Consider the following 22,610-nt stretch of genomic DNA (forward strand, 5'->3'; position numbering starts at 1 on the left):
CCAAGACACCTTAGCCGAGACACATTAGCCAAGACACCTTAGCCAAGACACCTTAGCCAAGACACCTTAGCCGAGACACATTAGCCAAGACACCTTAGCCAAGACACCTTAGCCAAGACACCTTAGCCAAGACACTTTAGCCAAGACACTTTAGCCAAGACACATTAGCCAAGACACCTTAGCCAAGACACATTAGCCGAGACACATTAGCCAAGACACCTTAGCCGAGACACATTAGCCAAGACACCTTAGCCAAGACACCTTAGCCAAGACACCTTAGCCAAGACACCTTAGCCAAGACACCTTAGCCGAGGCACATTAGCCAAGACACCTTAGCCGAGACACATTAGCCAAGACACCTTAGCCAAGACACCTTAGCCAAGACACCTTAGCCAAGACACCTTAGCCGAGACACATTAGCCAAGACACCTTAGCCAAGACACCTTAGCCAAGACACCTTAGCCAAGACACTTTAGCCAAGACACTTTAGCCAAGACACATTAGCCAAGACACCTTAGCCAAGACACATTAGCCGAGACACATTAGCCAAGACACCTTAGCCAAGACACATTAGCCAAGACACCTTAGCCAAGACACCTTAGCCAAGACACCTTAGCCAAGACACCTTAGCCGAGACACATTAGCCAAGACACCTTAGCCAAGACACCTTAGCCAAGACACCTTAGCCAAGACACCTTAGCCAAGACACCTTAGCCAAGACACATTAGCCAAGACACATTAGCCAAGACACCTTAGCCAAGACACCTTAGCCAAGACACATTAGCCAAGACACATTAGCCAAGACACATTAGCCAAGACAAATTAGCCAAGACACATTAGCCAAGACACATTAGCCAAGACACCTTAGCCAAGACACCTTAGCCAAGACACAGTAGCCAAGACACCTTAGCCGAGACACATTAGCCAAGACACCTTAGCCAAGACACCTTAGCCAAGACACCTTAGCCAAGACACATTAGCCAAGACACCTTAGCCAAGACACATTAGCCAAGACACCTTAGCCGAGACACATTAGCCAAGACAACCAAGCCAAGACACCTTAGCCAAGACACCTTAGCCAAGACACCTTAGCCAAGACACCTTAGCCAAGACACCTTAGCCAAGACATTTTAGCCAAGACACATTAGCCAAGACGCATTAGCCAAGACACCTTAGCCAAGACACATTAGCCGAGACACATTAGCCAAGACACCTTAGCCAAGACACATTAGCCAAGACACCTTAGCCAAGACACATTAGCCAAGACACCTTAGCCAAGACACCTTAGCCAAGACACATTAGCCAAGACACCTTAGCCAAGACACCTTAGCCAAGACACTTTAGCCAAGACACTTTAGCCAAGACACATTAGCCAAGACACATTAGCCGAGACACATTAGCCAAGACACCTTAGCCAAGACACATTAGCCAAGACACCTTAGCCAAGACACCTTAGCCAAGACACCTTAGCCAAGACACATTAGCCAAGACACATTAGCCAAGACACCTTAGCCAAGACACCTTAGCCAAGACACCTTAGCCAAGACTTATTAGCCAAGACACATTAGCCAAGACACCTTAGCCAAGACACCTTAGCCAAGACACCTTAGCCAAGACACATTAGCCAAGACACATTAGCCAAGACACATTAGCCAAGACACATTAGCCAAGACACATTAGCCAAGACACATTAGCCAAGACACCTTAGCCAAGACACCTAAGCCAAGACACCTTAGCCAAGACACAGTAGCCAAGACACCTTAGCCGAGACACATTAGCCAAGACACCTTAGCCAAGACACCTTAGCCAAGACACCTTAGCCAAGACACATTAGCCAAGACACCTTAGCCAAGACACATTAGCCAAGACACCTTAGCCGAGACACATTAGCCAAGACAACCAAGCCAAGACATCTTAGCCAAGACACCTTAGCCAAGACACCTTAGCCAAGACACCTTAGCCAAGACACCTTAGCCAAGACACCTTAGCCAAGACACCTTAGTCAAGACACATCAGCCGAGACACCTTAGCCAAGACACATTAGCCGAGACACATTAGCCAAGACACCTTAGCCAAGACACATTAGCCAAGACACCTTAGCCAAGACACCTTAGCCAAGACACCTTAGCCAAGACACTTTGGCCGAGACACATTAGCCAAGACACCTTAGCCAAGACACCTTAGCCAAGACACCTTAGCCAAGACACCTTAGCCAAGACACCTTAGCCGAGACACATTAGCCAAGACACCTTAGCCAAGACACCTTAGCCAAGACACATTAGTAAAGACACCTTAGCCAAGACACCTTAGCCAAGACACCTTAGCCAAGACACATTAGCCAAGACACCTTAGCCAAGACACATTAGCCAAGACACCTTAGCCAAGACACCTTAGCCAAGACACATTAGCCAAGACACCTTAGCCAAGACACCTTAGCCAAGACACTTTGGCCGAGACACATTAGCCAAGACACCTTAGCCAAGACACCTTAGCCAAGACACCTTAGCCAAGACACCTTAGCCAAGACACCTTAGCCAAGACACCTTAGCCAAGACACATTAGCCAAGACACCTTAGCCAAGACACCTTAGCCAAGACACCTTAGCCAAGACACCTTAGCTAAGACACATTAGCCGAGACACCTTAGCCAAGACACATTAGCCGAGACACATTAGCCAATACACCTTAGCCAAGACACCTTAGCCAAGACACCTTAGCCAAGACACATTAGCCAAGACACATTAGCCAAGACACATTAGCCAAGACACCTTAGCCAAGACACATTAGCCAAGACACATTAGCCAAGACACATTACCCAAGACACCTTAGCCAAGACACCTTAGCCAAGACACCTTAGCCAAGACACATTAGCCAAGACACCTTAGCCAAGACACCTTAGCCAAGACACCTTAGCCAAGACACATTAGCCAAGACACCTTAGCCAAGACACCTTAGCCAAGACACCTTAGCCAAGACACATTAGCCAAGACACCTTAGCCAAGACACCTTAGCCAAGACACCTTAGCCAAGACACCTTAGCCAAGACACCTTAGCCAAGACACATTAGCCGAGACAACTTAGCCAAGACACCTTAGCCAAGACACTTTGGCCGAGACACATTAGCCAAGACACCTTAGCCAAGACACCTTAGCCAAGACACCTTAGCCAAGACACCTTAGCCAAGACACCTTAGCCAAGACACCTTAGCCAAGACACCTTAGCCAAGACACATTAGCCAAGACACATTAGCCAAGACACCTTAGCCAAGACACCTTAGCCAAGACACCTTAGCCGAGACACATTAGCCGAGACACCTTAGCCAAGACACATTAGCCGAGACACATTAGTCAATACACCTTAGCCAAGACACCTTAGCCAAGACACCTTAGCCAAGACACATTAGCCAAGACACATTAGCCAAGACACATTAGCCAAGACACCTTAGCCAAGACACATTAGCCAAGACACATTAGCCAAGACACATTACCCAAGACACCTTAGCCAAGACACCTTAGCCAAGACACCTTAGCCAAGACACCTTAGCCAAGACACATTAGCCAAGACACCTTAGCCAAGACACCTTAGCCAAGACACCTTAGCCAAGACACCTTAGCCAAGACACATTAACCAAGACACCTTAGCCAAGACACCTTAGCCAAGACACCTTAGCCAAGACACATTAGCCAAGACACCTTAGCCAAGACACCTTAGCCAAGACACCTTAGCCAAGACACCTTAGCCGAGACACATTAGCCAAGACACCTTAGCCAAGACACATTAGCCAAGACACATTAGCCAAGACACCTTAGCCAAGACACCTTAGCCAAGACACCTTAGCCGAGACACATTAGCCAAGACACCTTAGCCAAGACACATTAGCCAAGACACCTTAGCCAAGACACCATAGCCAAGACACCTTAGCCAAGACACATTAGCCAAGACACCTTAGCCAAGACACCTTAGCCAAGACACCTTAGCCAAGACACCTTAGCCAAGACACATTAGCCGAGACACCTTAGCCAAGACACCTTAGCCAAGACACCTTAGCCAAGACACCTTAGCCAAGACACATAAGCCAATACACCTTAGCCAAGACACCTTAGCCAAGACACCTTAGCCAAGACACCTTAGCCAAGACACCTTAGCCAAGACACCTTAGCCAAGACACCTTGACCAAGACACCTTAGCCAAGACACCTTAGCCGAGACACATTAGCCGAGACACATTAGCCAAGACACCTTAGCCAAGACACCTTAGCCAAGACACCTTAGCCAAGACACCTTAGCCAAGACACATTAGCCAAGACACCTTAGCCAAGACACCTTAGCCAAGACACCTTGACCAAGACACCTTAGCCAAGACACCTTAGCCGAGACACATTAGCCGAGACACATTAGCCAAGACACCTTAGCCAAGACACCTTAGCCAAGACACCTTAGCCAAGACACCTTAGCCAAGACACCTTAGCCAAGACACCTTAGCCGAGACACATTAGCCAAGACACCTTAGCCAAGACACATTAGCCAAGACACATTAGCCAAGACACCTTAGCCAAGACACCTTAGCCAAGACACCTTAGCCGAGACACATTAGCCAAGACACCTTAGCCAAGACACATTAGCCAAGACACATTAGCCAAGACACATTAGCCAAGACACCTTAGCCAAAACACTTTTGCCAAGACACATTAGCCAAGACACCTTAGCCAAGACACCTTAGCCAAGACACCTTAGCCGAGACACATTAGCCAAGACACCTTAGCCAAGACACCTTAGCCAAGACACCTTAGCCAAGACACCTTAGCCAAGACACATTAGCCGAGACACATTAGCCAAGACACCTTAGCCAAGACACCTTAGCCAAGACACCTTAGCCAAGACACAATAGCCAAGACACCTTAGCCAAGACACCTTAGCCAAGACACCTTAGCCAAGACACCTTAGCCAAGACACATTAGCCAAGACACATTAGCCAAGACACCTTAGCCAAGACACCTTAGCCAAGACATCTTAGCCGAGACACATTAGCCAAGACACCTTAGCCAAGACACCTTAGCCAAGACACCTTAGCCAAGACATATTAGCCAAGACACATTAGCCGAGACACATTAGCCAAGACACCTTAGCCAAGACACCTTAGCCAAGACACCTTAGCCAAGACACCTAAGCCAAGACACATTAGCCAAGACACCTTAGCCAAGACACCTTAGCCAAGACACCTTAGCCAAGACACCTTAGCCAGGACACCTTAGCCGAGACACATTAGCCAAGACACCTTAGCCAAGACACCTTAGCCAAGACACCTTAGCCAAGACACATTAGCCAAGACACCTTAGCCAAGACACCTTAGCCAAGACACATTAGCCAAGACACATTAGCCAAGACACCTTAGCCAAGACACCTTAGCCGAGACACCTTAGCCAAGACACCTTAGCCAAGACACATTACCCAAGACACCTTAGCCAAGACACCTTAGCCAAGACACCTTAGCCGAGACACATTAGCCAAGACACCTTAGCCAAGACACCTTAGCCAAGACACCTTAGCCAAGACACATTAGCCAAGACACCTTAGCCAAGACACCTTAGCCAAGACACCTTAGCCAAGACACCTTAGCCGAGACACATTAGCCGAGACACATTAGCCAAGACACCTTAGCCAAGACACCTTAGCCAAGACACCTTAGCCAAGACACCTTAGCCGAGACACATTAGCCAAGACACCTTAGCCAAGACACATTAGCCAAGACAGCTTAGCCAAGACACCTTAGCCAAGACACCTTAGCCGAGACACATTAGCCGAGACACATTAGCCAAGACACCTAAGCCAAGACACCTTAGCCAAGACACCTTAGCCAAGACACCTTAGCCGAGACACATTAGCCAAGACACCTTAGCCAAGACACATTAGCCAAGACACATTAGCCAAGACACCTTAGCCAAGACACCTTAGCCAAGACACCTTAGCCGAGACACATTAGCCAAGACACCTTAGCCAAGACACATTAGCCAAGACACATTAGCCAAGACACATTAGCCAAGACACCTTAGCCAAGACACATTAGCCAAGACACTTTAGCCAAGACACCTTAGCCAAGACACCTTAGCCAAGACACCTTAGCCGAGACACATTAGCCAAGACACCTTAGCCAAGACACCTTAGCCAAGACACATTAGCCAAGACACATTAGCCAAGACACCTTAGCCAAGACACCTTAGCCAAGACACCTTAGCCAAGACACATTAGCCAAGACACCTTAGCCAAGACACCTTAGCCAAGACACCTTAGCCAAGACACCTTAGCCAAGACATCATAGCCAAGACACATTAGCCAAGACACCTTAGCCGAGACACATTAGCCAAGACACCTTAGCCAAGACACATTAGCCAAGACACTTTAGCCGAGACACATTAGCCAAGACACATTAGCCAAGACACCTTAGCCAAGACACCTTAGCCAAGACACCTTAGCCAAGACACCTTAGCCAAGACACATTAGCCAAGACACTTTAGCCAAGACACCTTAGAAAAGACACATTAGCCAAGACACCTTAGCTAAGACACCTTAACCAAGACACCTTAGCCAAGACACCTTAGCCAAGACACCTTAGCCTAGACACATTAGCCAAGACACATTAGCCAAGACACCTCAGCCTAGACACCTTAGCCAAGACACATTAGCCAAGACACCTTAGCCAAGACACATTAGCCGAGACACATTAGCCAAGACACATAAGCCAAGACACCTTAGCCTAGACACATTAGCCAAGACACATTAGCCAAGACACCTTAGCCTAGACACCTTAGCCAAGACACATTAGCCAAGACACCTTAGCCAAGACACCTTAGCCAAGACACCTTAGCCAAGACACATTAGCCAAGACACCTTAGCCAAGACACCTTAGCCAAGACACCTTAGCCAAGACACCTTAGCCAAGACATCTTAGCCAAGACACATTAGCCAAGACACCTTAGCCGAGACACATTAGCCAAGACACCTTAGCCAAGACACATTAGCCGAGACACATTAGCCAAGACACCTTAGCCAAGACACCTTAACCAAGACACCTTAGCCAAGACACATTAGCCAAGACACCTTAGCCTAGACACATTAGCCAAGACACCTTAGCCTAGACACCTTAGCCAAGACACCTTAGCCAAGACACCTTAGCCAAGACACCTTAGCCAAGACACCTTAGCCGAAACACCTTAGCCAAGACACATTAGCCAAGACACATTAGCCAAGACACCTTAGCCAAGACACCTTAGCCAAGACACCTTAGCCGAGACACATTAGCCAAGACACCTTAGCCAAGACACATTAGCCAAGACACATTAGCCAAGACACATTAGCCAAGACACCTTAGCCAAGACACTTTAGCCAAGACACATTAGCCGAGACACATAAGCCAAGACACCTTAGCCAAGACACCTTAGCCAAGACACCTTAGCCGAGACACATTAGCCAAGACACCTTAGCCAAGACACATTAGCCAAGACACATTAGCCGAGACACATTAGCCAAGACACCTTAGCCAAGACACCTTAGCCAAGACACCTTAGCCAAGACACATTAGCCAAGACACATTAGCCAAGACACATTAGCCAAGACACCTTAGCCAAGACACATTAGCCAAGACACATTAGCCAAGACACCTTAGCCAAGACACCTTAGCCAAGACACCTTAGCCAAGACACCTTAGCCAAGACACATTAGCCAAGACACTTTAGCCAAGACACCTTAGCCGAGACACATTAGCCAAGACACCTTAGCCAAGACACCTTAACCAAGACACCTTAGCCGAGACACTTTAGCCAAGACACTTTAGCCAAGACACATTAGCCAAGACACCTTAGCCAAGACACCTTAGCCAAGACACATTAGCCAAGACACCTTAGCCAAGACACATTAGCCGAGACACATTAGCCAAGACACATAAGCCAAGACACCTTAGCCAAGACACATTAGCCAAGACACCTAAGCCAAGACACCTTAGCCAAGACACCTTAGCCAAGACACATTAGCCAAAACACCTTAACCAAGACACATTAACCAAGACACATTAGCCAAGACACATTAGCCGAGACACATTAGCCAAGACATCTTAGCCAAGACACATTAGCCAAGACACATTAGCCGAGACACATTAGCCAAGACACCTTAGCCAAGACACCTTAGCCAAGACACATTAGCCAAGACACCTTAGCCAAGACACCTTAGCCAAGACACCTTAGCCAAGACACCTTAGCCAAGACACCTTAGCCAAGACACATTAGCCAAGACACATTAGCCAAGACACCTTAGCCAAGACACTTTAGCCAAGACACATTAGCCAAGACACATTAGCCAAGACACATTAGCCGAGACACCTTAGCCAAGACACATTAGCCAAGACACATTAGCCAAGACACCTTAGCCAAGACACCTTGGCCGAGACACCTTAGCCAAGACACCTTAGCCAAGACACCTTAGCCGAGACACATTAGCCAAGACACCTTAGCCAAGACACCTTAGCCAAGACACCTTAGCCAGGACACATTAGCCAAGACACCTTAGCCAAGACACTTTAGCCAAGACACATTAGCCGAGACACATAAGCCAAGACACCTTAGCCAAGACACCTTAGCCAAGACACCTTAGCCGAGACACATTAGCCAAGACACCTTAGCCAAGACACATTAGCCAAGACACATTAGCCGAGACACATTAGCCAAGACACCTTAGCCAAGACACCTTAGCCAAGACACCTTAGCCAAGACACATTAGCCAAGACACATTAGCCAAGACACATTAGCCAAGACACCTTAGCCAAGACACATTAGCCAAGACACATTAGCCAAGACACCTTAGCCAAGACACCTTAGCCAAGACACCTTAGCCAAGACACCTTAGCCAAGACACATTAGCCAAGACACTTTAGCCAAGACACCTTAGCCGAGACACATTAGCCAAGACACCTTAGCCAAGACACCTTAACCAAGACACCTTAGCCGAGACACTTTAGCCAAGACACTTTAGCCAAGACACATTAGCCAAGACACCTTAGCCAAGACACCTTAGCCAAGACACATTAGCCAAGACACCTTAGCCAAGACACATTAGCCGAGACACATTAGCCAAGACACATAAGCCAAGACACCTTAGCCAAGACACATTAGCCAAAACACCTAAGCCAAGACACCTTAGCCAAGACACCTTAGCCAAGACACATTAGCCAAAACACCTTAACCAAGACACATTAACCAAGACACATTAGCCAAGACACATTAGCCGAGACACATTAGCCAAGACATCTTAGCCAAGACACATTAGCCAAGACACATTAGCCGAGACACATTAGCCAAGACACCTTAGCCAAGACACCTTAGCCAAGACACATTAGCCAAGACACCTTAGCCAAGACACCTTAGCCAAGACACCTTAGCCAAGACACCTTAGCCAAGACACCTTAGCCAAGACACATTAGCCAAGACACATTAGCCAAGACACCTTAGCCAAGACACTTTAGCCAAGACACATTAGCCAAGACACATTAGCCAAGACACATTAGCCGAGACACCTTAGCCAAGACACATTAGCCAAGACACATTAGCCAAGACACCTTAGCCAAGACACCTTAGCCGAGACACCTTAGCCAAGACACCTTAGCCAAGACACCTTAGCCGAGACACATTAGCCAAGACACCTTAGCCAAGACACCTTAGCCAAGACACCTTAGCCAGGACACCTTAGCCGAGACACCTTAGCCAAGACACCTTAGCCAAGACACATTAGCCAAGACACCTTAGCCAAGACACCTTAGCCAAGACACCTTAGCCAAGACACCTTAGCCAAGACACATTAGCCAAGACACATTAGCCAAGACACATTAGCCAAGACACCTTAGCCAAGACACATTAGCCAAGACACCTTAGCCAAGACACATAAGCCAATACACCTTAGCCAAGACACCTTAGCCAAGACACCTAAGCCAAGACACCTTAGCCAAGACACCTTAGCCAAGACACCTTAGCCAAGACACCTAAGCCAAGACACCTTAGCCAAGACACATTAGCCAAGACACCTTAGCCAAGACACCTTAGCCAAGACACATTAGCCAAGACACATTAGCCTAGACACCTTAGCCAAGACACCTTAGCCGAGACACATTAGCCAAGACACCTTAGCCAAGACACATTAGCCAAGACACATTAGCCAAGACACATTAGCCAAGACACCTTAGCCAAGACACCTTAGCCGAGACACCTTAGCCAAGACACCTTAGCCAAGACACATTAGCCAAGACACCTTAGCCAAGACACCTTAGCCAAGACACATTAGCCAAGACACCTTAGCCAAGACACATTAGCCAAGACACATTAGCCAAGACACCTTAGCCAAGACACCTTAGCCAAGACACATTAGCCAAGACACCTTAGCCAAGACACATAAGCCAAGACACCTTAGCCAAGACACCTTAGCCAAGACACCTAAGCCAAGACACCTTAGCCAAGACACCTTAGCCAAGACACCTTAGCCAAGACACCTAAGCCAAGACACCTTAGCCAAGACACATTAGCCAAGACACCTTAGCCAAGACACCTTAGCCAAGACACATTAGCCAAGACACATTAGCCAAGACACCTTAGCCAAGACACCTTAGCCGAGACACATTAGCCAAGACACCTTAGCCAAGACACATTAGCCAAGACACATTAGCCAAGACACATTAGCCAAGACACCTTAGCCAAGACACTTTAGCCAAGACACCTTAGCTAAGACACATAAGCCAAGACACCTTAGCCAAGACACCTTAGCCAAGACTTATTAGCCAAGACACATTAGCCAAGACACCTTAGCCAAGACACCTTAGCCAAGACACCTAAGCCAAGACACCTTAGCCAAGACACCTTAGCCAAGACACATTAGCCAAGACACCTTAGCCAAGACACCTTAGCCAAGACACCTTAGCCAAGACACCTTAGCCAAGACACCTTAGCCAAGACACCTTAGCCAAGACACCTTAGCCAAGACACCTTAGCCAAGACACATTAGCCAAGACACATTAGCCGAGACAAATTAGCCAAGACACCTTAGCCAAGACACCTTAGCCAAGACACCTTAGCCAAGACACCTTAGCCGAGACACATTAGCCAAGACACCTTAGCCAAGACACATTAGCCAAGACATATTAGATAAGACACATTAGCCAAGACACCTTAGCCAAGACACCTTAGCCAAGACACCTTAGCCTAGACACCTAAGCCAAGACACCTTAGCCGAGACACTTGGGCCGAGACACATTAGCCAAGACACCTTAGCCAAGACACATTAGCCAAGACACCTTAGCCAAGACACCTTAGCCAAGACACATTAGCCGAGACACATTAGCCAAGACACCTTAGCCAAGACACATTAGCCAAGACACATTAGCCAAGACACATTAGCCAAGACACCTTAGCCAAGACACATTAGCCAAGACACCTTAGCCAAGACACCTTAGCCAAGACACCTTAGCCAAGACACCTTAGCCAAGACACATTAGCCAAGACACCTTAGCCAAGACACATTAGCCAAGACACCTTAGCCAAGACACCTTAGCCAAGACACTTTAGCCAAGACACATTATCCAAGACACCTTAGCCAAGACACATTAGCCAAGACACCTTAGCCAAGACACCTTAACCAAGACACCTTAGCCGAGACACTTCAGCCAAGACACTTTAGCCAAGACACATTAGCCAAGACACCTTAGCCAAGACACCTTAGCCAAGACACATTAGCCAAGACACCTTAGCCAAGACACCTTAGCCAAGACACCTTAGCCGAGACACATTAGCCAAGACACATTAGCACAGACACCTTAGCCAAGACACATTAGCCAAGACACCTAAGCCAAGACACCTTAGCCAAGACACCTTAGCCAAGACACATTAGCCAAGACACCTTAGCCAAGACACCTTAGCCAAGACACATTAGCCAAGACACATTAGCCGAAACACCTTAGCCAAGACACATTAGCCAAGACACCTTAGCCGAGACACATTAGCCAAGACACCTTAGCCAAGACACTTAAGATAAGACACATTAGCCGAGACACATTAGCCAAGACACTTTAGCCAAGACACCTTAGCCAAGACACTTTAGCCAAGACACCTTAGCCAAGACACCTTAGCCAAGACACATTAGCCAAGACACCTTAGCCAAGACACCTTAGCCAAGACACCTTAGCCAAGACATCTTAGCCAAGACACATTAGCCAAGACACCTTAGCCAAGACACCTTAGCCGAGACACCTTAGCCAAGACACCTTAGCCAAGACACCTTAGCCAAGACACCTTAGCCAAGACACCTTAGCCGAGACACCTTAGCCAAGACACCTTAGCCAAGACACCTTAGCCAAGACACCTTAGCCAAGACACCTTAGCCGAGACACATTAGCCAAGACACTTTAGCCAAGACACCTTAGCCAAGACACTTTGGCCGAGACTCATTAGCCAAGACACCTTAGCCAAGACACCTTAGCCAAGACACCTTAGCCAAGACACCTTAGCCAAGACACCTTAGCCAAGACACCTTAGCCAAGACACCTTAGCCAAGACACATTAGCCAAGACACCTTAGCCAAGACACCTTAGCCAAGACACCTTAGCCAAGACACATTAGCCAAGACACATTAGCCAAGACACCTTAGCCGAGACACCTTAGCCAAGACACTTTAGCCAAGACACCTTAGCCAAGACACCTTAGCCGAGACACATTAGCCAAGACACCTTAGCCAAGACACCTTAGCCAAGACACCTTAGAAAAGACACCTTAGCCGAGACACCTTAGCCAAGACACCTTAGCCAAGACACCTTAGCCGAGACACATTAGCCAAGACACTTTAGCCAAGACACCTTAGCCAAGACACCTTAGCCAAGACACCTTAGCCAAGACACCTTAGCCGAGACACCTTAGCCAAGACACCTTAGCCAAGACACCTTAGCCGAGACACATTAGCCAAGACACTTTAGCCAAGACACCTTAGCCAAGACACCTTAGCCAAGACACCTTAGCCGAGACACATTAGCCAAGACACTTTAGCCAAGACACCTTAGCCAAGACACTTTAGCCAAGACACCTTAGCCAAGACACCTTAGCCAAGACACATTAGCCGAGACACATTAGCCAAGACACATTAGCCAAGACACCTTAGCCAAGACATCTTAGCCAAGACACATTAGCCAAGACACCTTAGCCAAGACACCTTAGCCGAGACACCTTAGCCAAGACACCTTAGCCAAGACACCTTAGCCAAGACACCTTAGCCGAGACACATTAGCCAAGACACTTTAGCCAAGACACCTTAGCCAAGACACTTTGGCCGAGACTCATTAGCCAAGACACCTTAGCCAAGACCCCTTAGCCAAGACACCTTAGCCAAGACACCTTAGCCAAGACACCTTAGCCAAGACACCTTAGCCAAGACACATTAGCCAAGACACCTTAGCCAAGACACCTTAGCCAAGACACCTTAGCCAAGACACCTTAGCCAAGACAACTTATCCAAGACACCTTAGCCAAGACACTTTAGCCAAGATACATTAGCCAAGACACCTTAGCCGAGACACATTAGCCAAGACACCTTAGCCAAGACACCTTAGCCAAGACACCTTAGCCAAGACACCTTATCCAAGACACTTTAGCAAAGACACATTAGCCAAGATACATTAGCCAAGACACCTTAGCCGAGACACATTAGCCAAGACACCTTAGCCAAGACACCTTAGCCGAGACACCTTAGCCAAGACACTTTAGCCAAGACACCTTAGCCAAGACACCTTAGCCGATACACATTAGCCAAGACACCTTAGCCAAGACACCTTAGCCAAGACACCTTAGCCAAGACACCTTAGCCGAGACACCTTAGCCAAGACACCTTAGCCAAGACACCTTAGCCAAGACACATTAGCCAAGACATATTAGCCAAGACACATTAGCCAAGACACCTTAGCCAAGACACTTTAGCCAAGACACCTTAGCCAAGACACTTTAGCCAAGACACATTATCCAAGACACCTTAGAAAAGACACCTTAGCCAAGACACATTAGCCAAGACACCTTAGCCAAGACACCTTAGCCAAGACACCTTAGCCAAGACACCTTAGAAAAGACACCTTAGCCAAGACACATTAGCCAAGACACCTTAGCCAAGACACATTAGCCAAGACACATTAGCCAAGACACCTTAGCCAAGACACCTTAGCCAAGACACATTATCCAAGACACCTAAGACAAGACACCTTAGCCGAGACACCTTAGCCGAGACACCTTAGCCAAGACACATTAGCCAAGACACATTAGCCAAGACACCTTAGCCAAGACACCTTAGCCAAGACACCTTAGCCAAGACACCTTAGCCAAGACACCTTAGCCAAGACACCTTAGCCAAGACACATTAGCCAAGACACCTTAGCCAAGACACATTAGCCAAGACACCTTAGCCAAGACACATTAGCCAAGACACATTAGCCAAGACACCTTAGCCAAGACACTTTAGCCAAGACACATTATCCAAGACACCTTAGCCAAGACACCTTAGCCGAGACACCTTAGCCGAGACACCTTAGCCAAGACACATTAGCCAAGACACATTAGCCAAGACACCTTAGCCAAGACACCTTAGCCAAGACACTTTAGCCAAGACACTTTAGCCAAGACACTTTAGCCAAGACACCTTAGCCAAGACACCTTAGCCAAGACACATTAGCCGAGACACCTTAGTCAAGACACCTTAGCCGAGACACATTAGCCAAGACACATTAGCCAAGACACCTTAGCCAAGACACCTTAGCCAAGACACTTTAGCCAAGACACTTTAGCCAAGACACATTAGCCGAGACACCTTAGCCAAGACACCTTAGCCGAGACACCTTAGCCAAGACACATTAGCCAAGACACATTAGCCAAGACACCTTAGCCAAGACACTTTAGCCAAGACACATTATCCAAGACACCTTAGCCAAGACACCTTAGCCGAGACACCTTTGCCGAGACACCTTAGCCAAGACACTTTAGCCAAGACACCTTAGCCAAGACACCTTAGCCGAGACACCTTAGCCGAGACACCTTAGCGAAGACACATTATCCAAGACACCTTAGACAAGACACCTTAGCCAAGACACCTTAGCCAAGACACTTTAGCCAAGACACTTTAGCCAAGACACCTTAGCCAAGACACCTTAGCCAAGACACCTTAGCCGAGACACCTTAGCCAAGACACCTTAGCCGAGACACCTTAGCCAAGACACATTAGCCGAGACACATTAGCCAAGACACCTTAGCCAAGACACATTAGCCAAGACACCTTAGCCAAGACACATTAGCCGAGACACCTTAGCCAAGACACATTAGCCGAGACACATTAGCCAAGACACCTTAGCCAAGACACCTTAGCCAAGACACCTTAGCCAAGACACCTTAGCCAAGACACCTTAGCCAAGACACATGAGCCGAGACACCTTAGCCAAGACACCTTAGCCGAGACACCTTAGCCAAGACACATTAGCCGAGACACATTAGCCAAGACACCTTAGCCAAGACACATTAGCCAAGACACCTTAGCGAAGACACCTTAGCCAAGACACCTTAGCCGAGACACCTTAGCCAAGACACCTTAGCCAAGACACCTTAGCCAAGACACCTTAGCCAAGACACCTTAGCCGAGACACATTAGCCAAGACACTTTAGCCAAGACACCTTAGCCAAGACACTTTAGCCAAGACACCTTAGCCAAGACACCTTAGCCAAGACACATTAGCCAAGACACCTTAGCCAAGACACCTTAGCCAAGACACCTTAGCCAAGACATCTTAGCCAAGACACATTAGCCAAGACACCTTAGCCAAGACACCTTAGCCGAGACACCTTAGCCAAGACACCTTAGCCAAGACACCTTAGCCAAGACACCTTAGCCAAGACACCTTAGCCGAGACACCTTAGCCAAGACACCTTAGCCAAGACACCTTAGCCAAGACACCTTAGCCAAGACACCTTAGCCGAGACACATTAGCCAAGACACTTTAGCCAAGACACCTTAGCCAAGACACTTTGGCCGAGACTCATTAGCCAAGACACCTTAGCCAAGACACCTTAGCCAAGACACCTTAGCCAAGACACCTTAGCCAAGACACCTTAGCCAAGACACCTTAGCCAAGACACCTTAGCCAAGACACATTAGCCAAGACACCTTAGCCAAGACACCTTAGCCAAGACACCTTAGCCAAGACACATTAGCCAAGACACATTAGCCAAGACACCTTAGCCGAGACACCTTAGCCAAGACACTTTAGCCAAGACACCTTAGCCAAGACACCTTAGCCGAGACACATTAGCCAAGACACCTTAGCCAAGACACCTTAGCCAAGACACCTTAGCCAAGACACCTTAGCCGAGACACCTTAGCCAAGACACCTTAGCCAAGACACCTTAGCCGAGACACATTAGCCAAGACACTTTAGCCAAGACACCTTAGCCAAGACACCTTAGCCAAGACACCTTAGCCAAGACACCTTAGCCGAGACACCTTAGCCAAGACACCTTAGCCAAGACACCTTAGCCGAGACACATTAGCCAAGACACTTTAGCCAAGACACCTTAGCCAAGACACCTTAGCCAAGACACCTTAGCCGAGACACATTAGCCAAGACACTTTAGCCAAGACACATTAGCCGAGACACATTAGCCAAGACACCTTTGCCGAGACACCTTAGCCAAGACACTTTAGCCAAGACACCTTAGCCAAGACACCTTAGCCGAGACACCTTAGCCGAGACACCTTAGCGAAGACACATTATCCAAGACACCTTAGACAAGACACCTTAGCCAAGACACCTTAGCCAAGACACTTTAGCCAAGACACTTTAGCCAAGACACCTTAGCCAAGACACCTTAGCCAAGACACCTTAGCCGAGACACCTTAGCCAAGACACCTTAGCCGAGACACCTTAGCCAAGACACATTAGCCGAGACACATTAGCCAAGACACCTTAGCCAAGACACATTAGCCAAGACACCTTAGCCAAGACACATTAGCCGAGACACCTTAGCCAAGACACATTAGCCGAGACACATTAGCCAAGACACCTTAGCCAAGACACCTTAGCCAAGACACCTTAGCCAAGACACCTTAGCCAAGACACCTTAGCCAAGACACATGAGCCGAGACACCTTAGCCAAGACACCTTAGCCGAGACACCTTAGCCAAGACACATTAGCCGAGACACATTAGCCAAGACACCTTAGCCAAGACACATTAGCCAAGACACCTTAGCGAAGACACCTTAGCCAAGACACCTTAGCCGAGACACCTTAGCCAAGACACCTTAGCCAAGACACCTTAGCCAAGACACCTTAGCCAAGACACCTTAGCCGAGACACATTAGCCAAGACACTTTAGCCAAGACACCTTAGCCAAGACACTTTAGCCAAGACACCTTAGCCAAGACACCTTAGCCAAGACACATTAGCCAAGACACCTTAGCCAAGACACCTTAGCCAAGACACCTTAGCCAAGACATCTTAGCCAAGACACATTAGCCAAGACACCTTAGCCAAGACACCTTAGCCGAGACACCTTAGCCAAGACACCTTAGCCAAGACACCTTAGCCAAGACACCTTAGCCAAGACACCTTAGCCGAGACACCTTAGCCAAGACACCTTAGCCAAGACACCTTAGCCAAGACACCTTAGCCAAGACACCTTAGCCGAGACACATTAGCCAAGACACTTTAGCCAAGACACCTTAGCCAAGACACTTTGGCCGAGACTCATTAGCCAAGACACCTTAGCCAAGACACCTTAGCCAAGACACCTTAGCCAAGACACCTTAGCCAAGACACCTTAGCCAAGACACCTTAGCCAAGACACCTTAGCCAAGACACATTAGCCAAGACACCTTAGCCAAGACACCTTAGCCAAGACACCTTAGCCAAGACACATTAGCCAAGACACATTAGCCAAGACACCTTAGCCGAGACACCTTAGCCAAGACACTTTAGCCAAGACACCTTAGCCAAGACACCTTAGCCGAGACACATTAGCCAAGACACCTTAGCCAAGACACCTTAGCCAAGACACCTTAGCCAAGACACCTTAGCCGAGACACCTTAGCCAAGACACCTTAGCCAAGACACCTTAGCCGAGACACATTAGCCAAGACACTTTAGCCAAGACACCTTAGCCAAGACACCTTAGCCAAGACACCTTAGCCAAGACACCTTAGCCGAGACACCTTAGCCAAGACACCTTAGCCAAGACACCTTAGCCGAGACACATTAGCCAAGACACTTTAGCCAAGACACCTTAGCCAAGACACCTTAGCCAAGACACCTTAGCCGAGACACATTAGCCAAGACACTTTAGCCAAGACACATTAGCCGAGACACATTAGCCAAGACACATTAGCCAAGACACCTTAGCCAAGACATCTTAGCCAAGACACATTAGCCAAGACACCTTAGCCAAGACACCTTAGCCGAGACACCTTAGCCAAGACACCTTAGCCAAGACACCTTAGCCGAGACACATAAGCCAAGACACTTTAGCCAAGACACCTTAGCCAAGACACCTTAGCCAAGACACTTTAGCCAAGACACCTTAGCCAAGACACCTTAGCCAAGACACATTAGCCGAGACACATTAGCCAAGACACATTAGCCAAGACACCTTAGCCAAGACATCTTAGCCAAGACACATTAGCCAAGACACCTTAGCCAAGACACCTTAGCCGAGACACCTTAGCCAAGACACCTTAGCCAAGACACCTTAGCCAAGACACCTTAGCCGAGACACATTAGCCAAGACACTTTAGCCAAGACACCTTAGCCAAGACACTTTGGCCGAGACTCATTAGCCAAGACACCTTAGCCAAGACCCCTTAGCCAAGACACCTTAGCCAAGACACCTTAGCCAAGACACCTTAGCCAAGACACCTTAGCCAAGACACATTAGCCAAGACACCTTAGCCAAGACACCTTAGCCAAGACACCTTAGCCAAGACACCTTAGCCAAGACAACTTATCCAAGACACCTTAGCCAAGACACTTTAGCCAAGATACATTAGCCAAGACACCTTAGCCGAGACACATTAGCCAAGACACCTTAGCCAAGACACATTAGCCAAGACACCTTAGCCAAGACACCTTAGCCAAGACACCTTATCCAAGACACTTTAGCAAAGACACATTAGCCAAGATACATTAGCCAAGACACCTTAGCCGAGACACATTAGCCAAGACACCTTAGCCAAGACACCTTAGCCGAGACACCTTAGCCAAGACACTTTAGCCAAGACACCTTAGCCAAGACACCTTAGCCGATACACATTAGCCAAGACACCTTAGCCAAGACACCTTAGCCAAGACACCTTAGCCAAGACACCTTAGCCGAGACACCTTAGCCAAGACACCTTAGCCAAGACACCTTAGCCAAGACACATTAGCCAAGACATATTAGCCAAGACACATTAGCCAAGACACCTTAGCCAAGACACTTTAGCCAAGACACATTATCCAAGACACCTTAGCCAAGACACATTAGCCAAGACACATTAGCCAAGACACATTAGCCAAGACACATTAGCCAAGACACCTTAGCCAAGACACTTTAGCCAAGACACATTATCCAAGACACCTTAGCCAAGACACCTTAGCCAAGACACCTTAGCCAAGACAACTTAGCCAAGACACCTTAGCCAAGACACTTTAGCCAAGACACTTTAGCCAAGACACCTTAGCCAAGACACCTTAGCCAAGACACCTTAGCCAAGACACCTTAGCCAAGACACATTAGCCAAGACACCTTAGCCGAGACACATTAGCCAAGACACTTTAGCCAAGACACCTTAGCCGAGACACATTAGCCAAGACACCTTAGCCAAGACACCTTAGCCAAGACACATTAACCAAGACACATTAGCCGAGACACTTTAGCCAAGACACCTTAGCCAAGACGCCTTAGCCAAGACACATTAGCCAAGACACCTTAGCCAAGACACCTTAGCCAAGACACCTTATCCAAGACACTTTAGCCAAGACACTTTAGCCAAGATACATTAGCCAAGACACCTTAGCCGAGACACATTAGCCAAGACACCTTAGCCAAGACACCTTAGCCAACACACCTTAGCCGAGACACCTTAGCCAAGACACCTTAGCCAAGACACCTTAGCCAAGACACCTTAGCCGAGACACCTTAGCCAAGACACCTTAGCCAAGACACCTTAGCCAAGACACCTTAGCCGAGACACCTTAGCCAAGACACCTTAGCCAAGACACATTAGCCAAGACACCTTAGCCAAGACACATTAGCCAAGACACATTAGCCGAAATACCTTAGCCAAGACACATTAGCCGAGACACATTAGCCAAGACACCTTAGCTAAGACACATTAGCCAAGACACCTTAGCCAAGACACCTTAGCCAAGACACCTTAGCCAAGACACCTTAGCCAAGACACATTAGCCAAGACACCTTAGCCAAGACACCTTAGCCAAGACACCTTAGCCAAGACACATTAGCCAAGACACCTTAGCCAAGACACTTTAGCCAAGACACATAAGCCAAGACACCTTAGCCGAGACACATTAGCCAAGACACTTTAGCCAAGACACCTTAGCCGAGACACATTAGCCAAGACACCTTAGCCAAGACACCTTAGCCAAGACACATTAACCAAGACACATTAGCCGAGACACATTAGCCAAGACACCTTAGCCAAGACGCCTTAGCCAAGACACATTAGCCAAGACACCTTAGCCAAGACACCTTAGCCAAGACACCTTAGCCAAGACACATTAGCCAAGACACCTTAGCCAAGACACGTTACCCAAGACACCTTAGCCAAGACACATTAGCCAAGACACATTAGCCAAGACACTTTAGCCAAGACACATTAGCCAAGACACCTTAGCCAAGACACATTAGCCAAGACACCTTAGCCAAGACACATAAGCCAAGACACCTTAGCCGAGACACATTAGCCAAGACACTTTAGCCAAGACACCTTAGCCGAGACACATTAGCCAAGACACCTTAGCCAAGACACCTTAGCCAAGACACATTAACCAAGACACATTAGCCGAGACACATTAGCCAAGACACCTTAGCCAAGACGCCTTAGCCAAGACACATTAGCCAAGACACCTTAGCCAAGACACCTTAGCCAAGACACCTTATCCAAGACACTTTAGCCAAGACACTTTAGCCAAGATACATTAGCCAAGACACCTTAGCCGAGACACATTAGCCAAGACACCTTAGCCAAGACACCTTAGCCAACACACCTTAGCCGAGACACCTTAGCCAAGACACCTTAGCCAAGACACCTTAGCCAAGACACCTTAGCCGAGACACCTTAGCCAAGACACCTTAGCCAAGACACCTTAGCCAAGACACCTTAGCCGAGACACCTTAGCCAAGACACCTTAGCCAAGACACATTAGCCAAGACACCTTAGCCAAGACACATTAGCCAAGACACATTAGCCGAAATACCTTAGCCAAGACACATTAGCCGAGACACATTAGCCAAGACACCTTAGCCAAGACACATTAGCCAAGACACATTAGCCAAGACACATTAGCCAAGACACATTAGCCAAGACACCTTAGCCAAGACACATTAGCCAAGACACCTTAGCCAAGACACCCTAGCCAAGACACCTTAGCCAAGACACATTAGCCAAGACACCTTAGCCAAGACACCTTAGCCAAGACACCTTAGCCAAGACACCTTAGCCAAGACACATTAGCCAAGACACATTAGCCAAGACACTTTAGCCAAGACACATTAGCCAAGACACCTTAGCCAAGACACATTAGCCAAGACACCTTAGCCAAGACACATTAGCCAAGACACCTTAGCCAAGACACATTAGCCAAGACACATTAGCCGAGACACATTAGCCAAGACACCTTAGCCAAGACACCTTAGCCAAGACACATTAGCCAAGACACCTTAGCCAAGACACCTTAGCCAAGACACCTTAGCCAAGACACCTTAGCCAAGACACATTAGCCAAGACACATTAGCCAAGACACATTACCCAAGACACCTTAGCCAAGACACTTTAGCCAAGACACATTATCCAAGACACCTTAGCCAAGACACATTAGCCAAGACACATTAGCCAAGACACATTAGCCAAGACACCTTAGCCAAGACACCTTAGCCAAGACACCTTAGCCAAGACACATTAGCCGAGACACATTAGCCAAGACACCTTAGCCAAGACACCTTAGCCAAGACACCTTAGCCAAGACACCTTAGCCAAGACACCTTAGCCGAGACACATTTGCCAAGACAAATTAGAAAAGACACCTTAGCCAAGACACCTTAGCCAAGACACCTTAGCCAAGACACATTAGCCAAGACACCTTAGCCAAGACACATAAGCCAAGACACCTTAGCCAAGACACATTAGCCAAGACACATTAGCCGAGACACATTAGCCAAGACACCTTAGCCAAGACACCTTAGCCGAGACACCTTAGCCAAGACACCTTAGCCAAGACACCTTAGCCAAGACACCTTAGCCAAGACACCTTAGCCAAGACACATTAGCCAAGACACATTAGCCAAAACACATTAC

The 22,610-nt window shown here is 47.9% G+C and overlaps 1 long non-coding RNA gene across 1 annotated transcript in view; it reads right to left on the reverse strand.

Moving 5' to 3' along the window:
• Positions 1–255: 255 nt before the first annotated feature.
• LOC125774448 (uncharacterized) overlaps positions 256–22,610 on the reverse strand; it is a 38,473-nt gene continuing 16,118 nt past the window's right edge. The window contains exon 3 of the long non-coding RNA XR_007420905.1: positions 256–1,703. This is a non-coding gene — a long non-coding RNA (uncharacterized LOC125774448). The remainder of the gene's footprint in view (positions 1,704–22,610) is intronic.

This window comes from Anopheles funestus, unplaced genomic scaffold (assembly GCF_943734845.2).
Source record: "Anopheles funestus unplaced genomic scaffold, idAnoFuneDA-416_04 scaffold_8_ctg1, whole genome shotgun sequence".
In the NCBI taxonomy this organism is placed as follows: Eukaryota; Metazoa; Arthropoda; class Insecta; order Diptera; family Culicidae; genus Anopheles; species Anopheles funestus.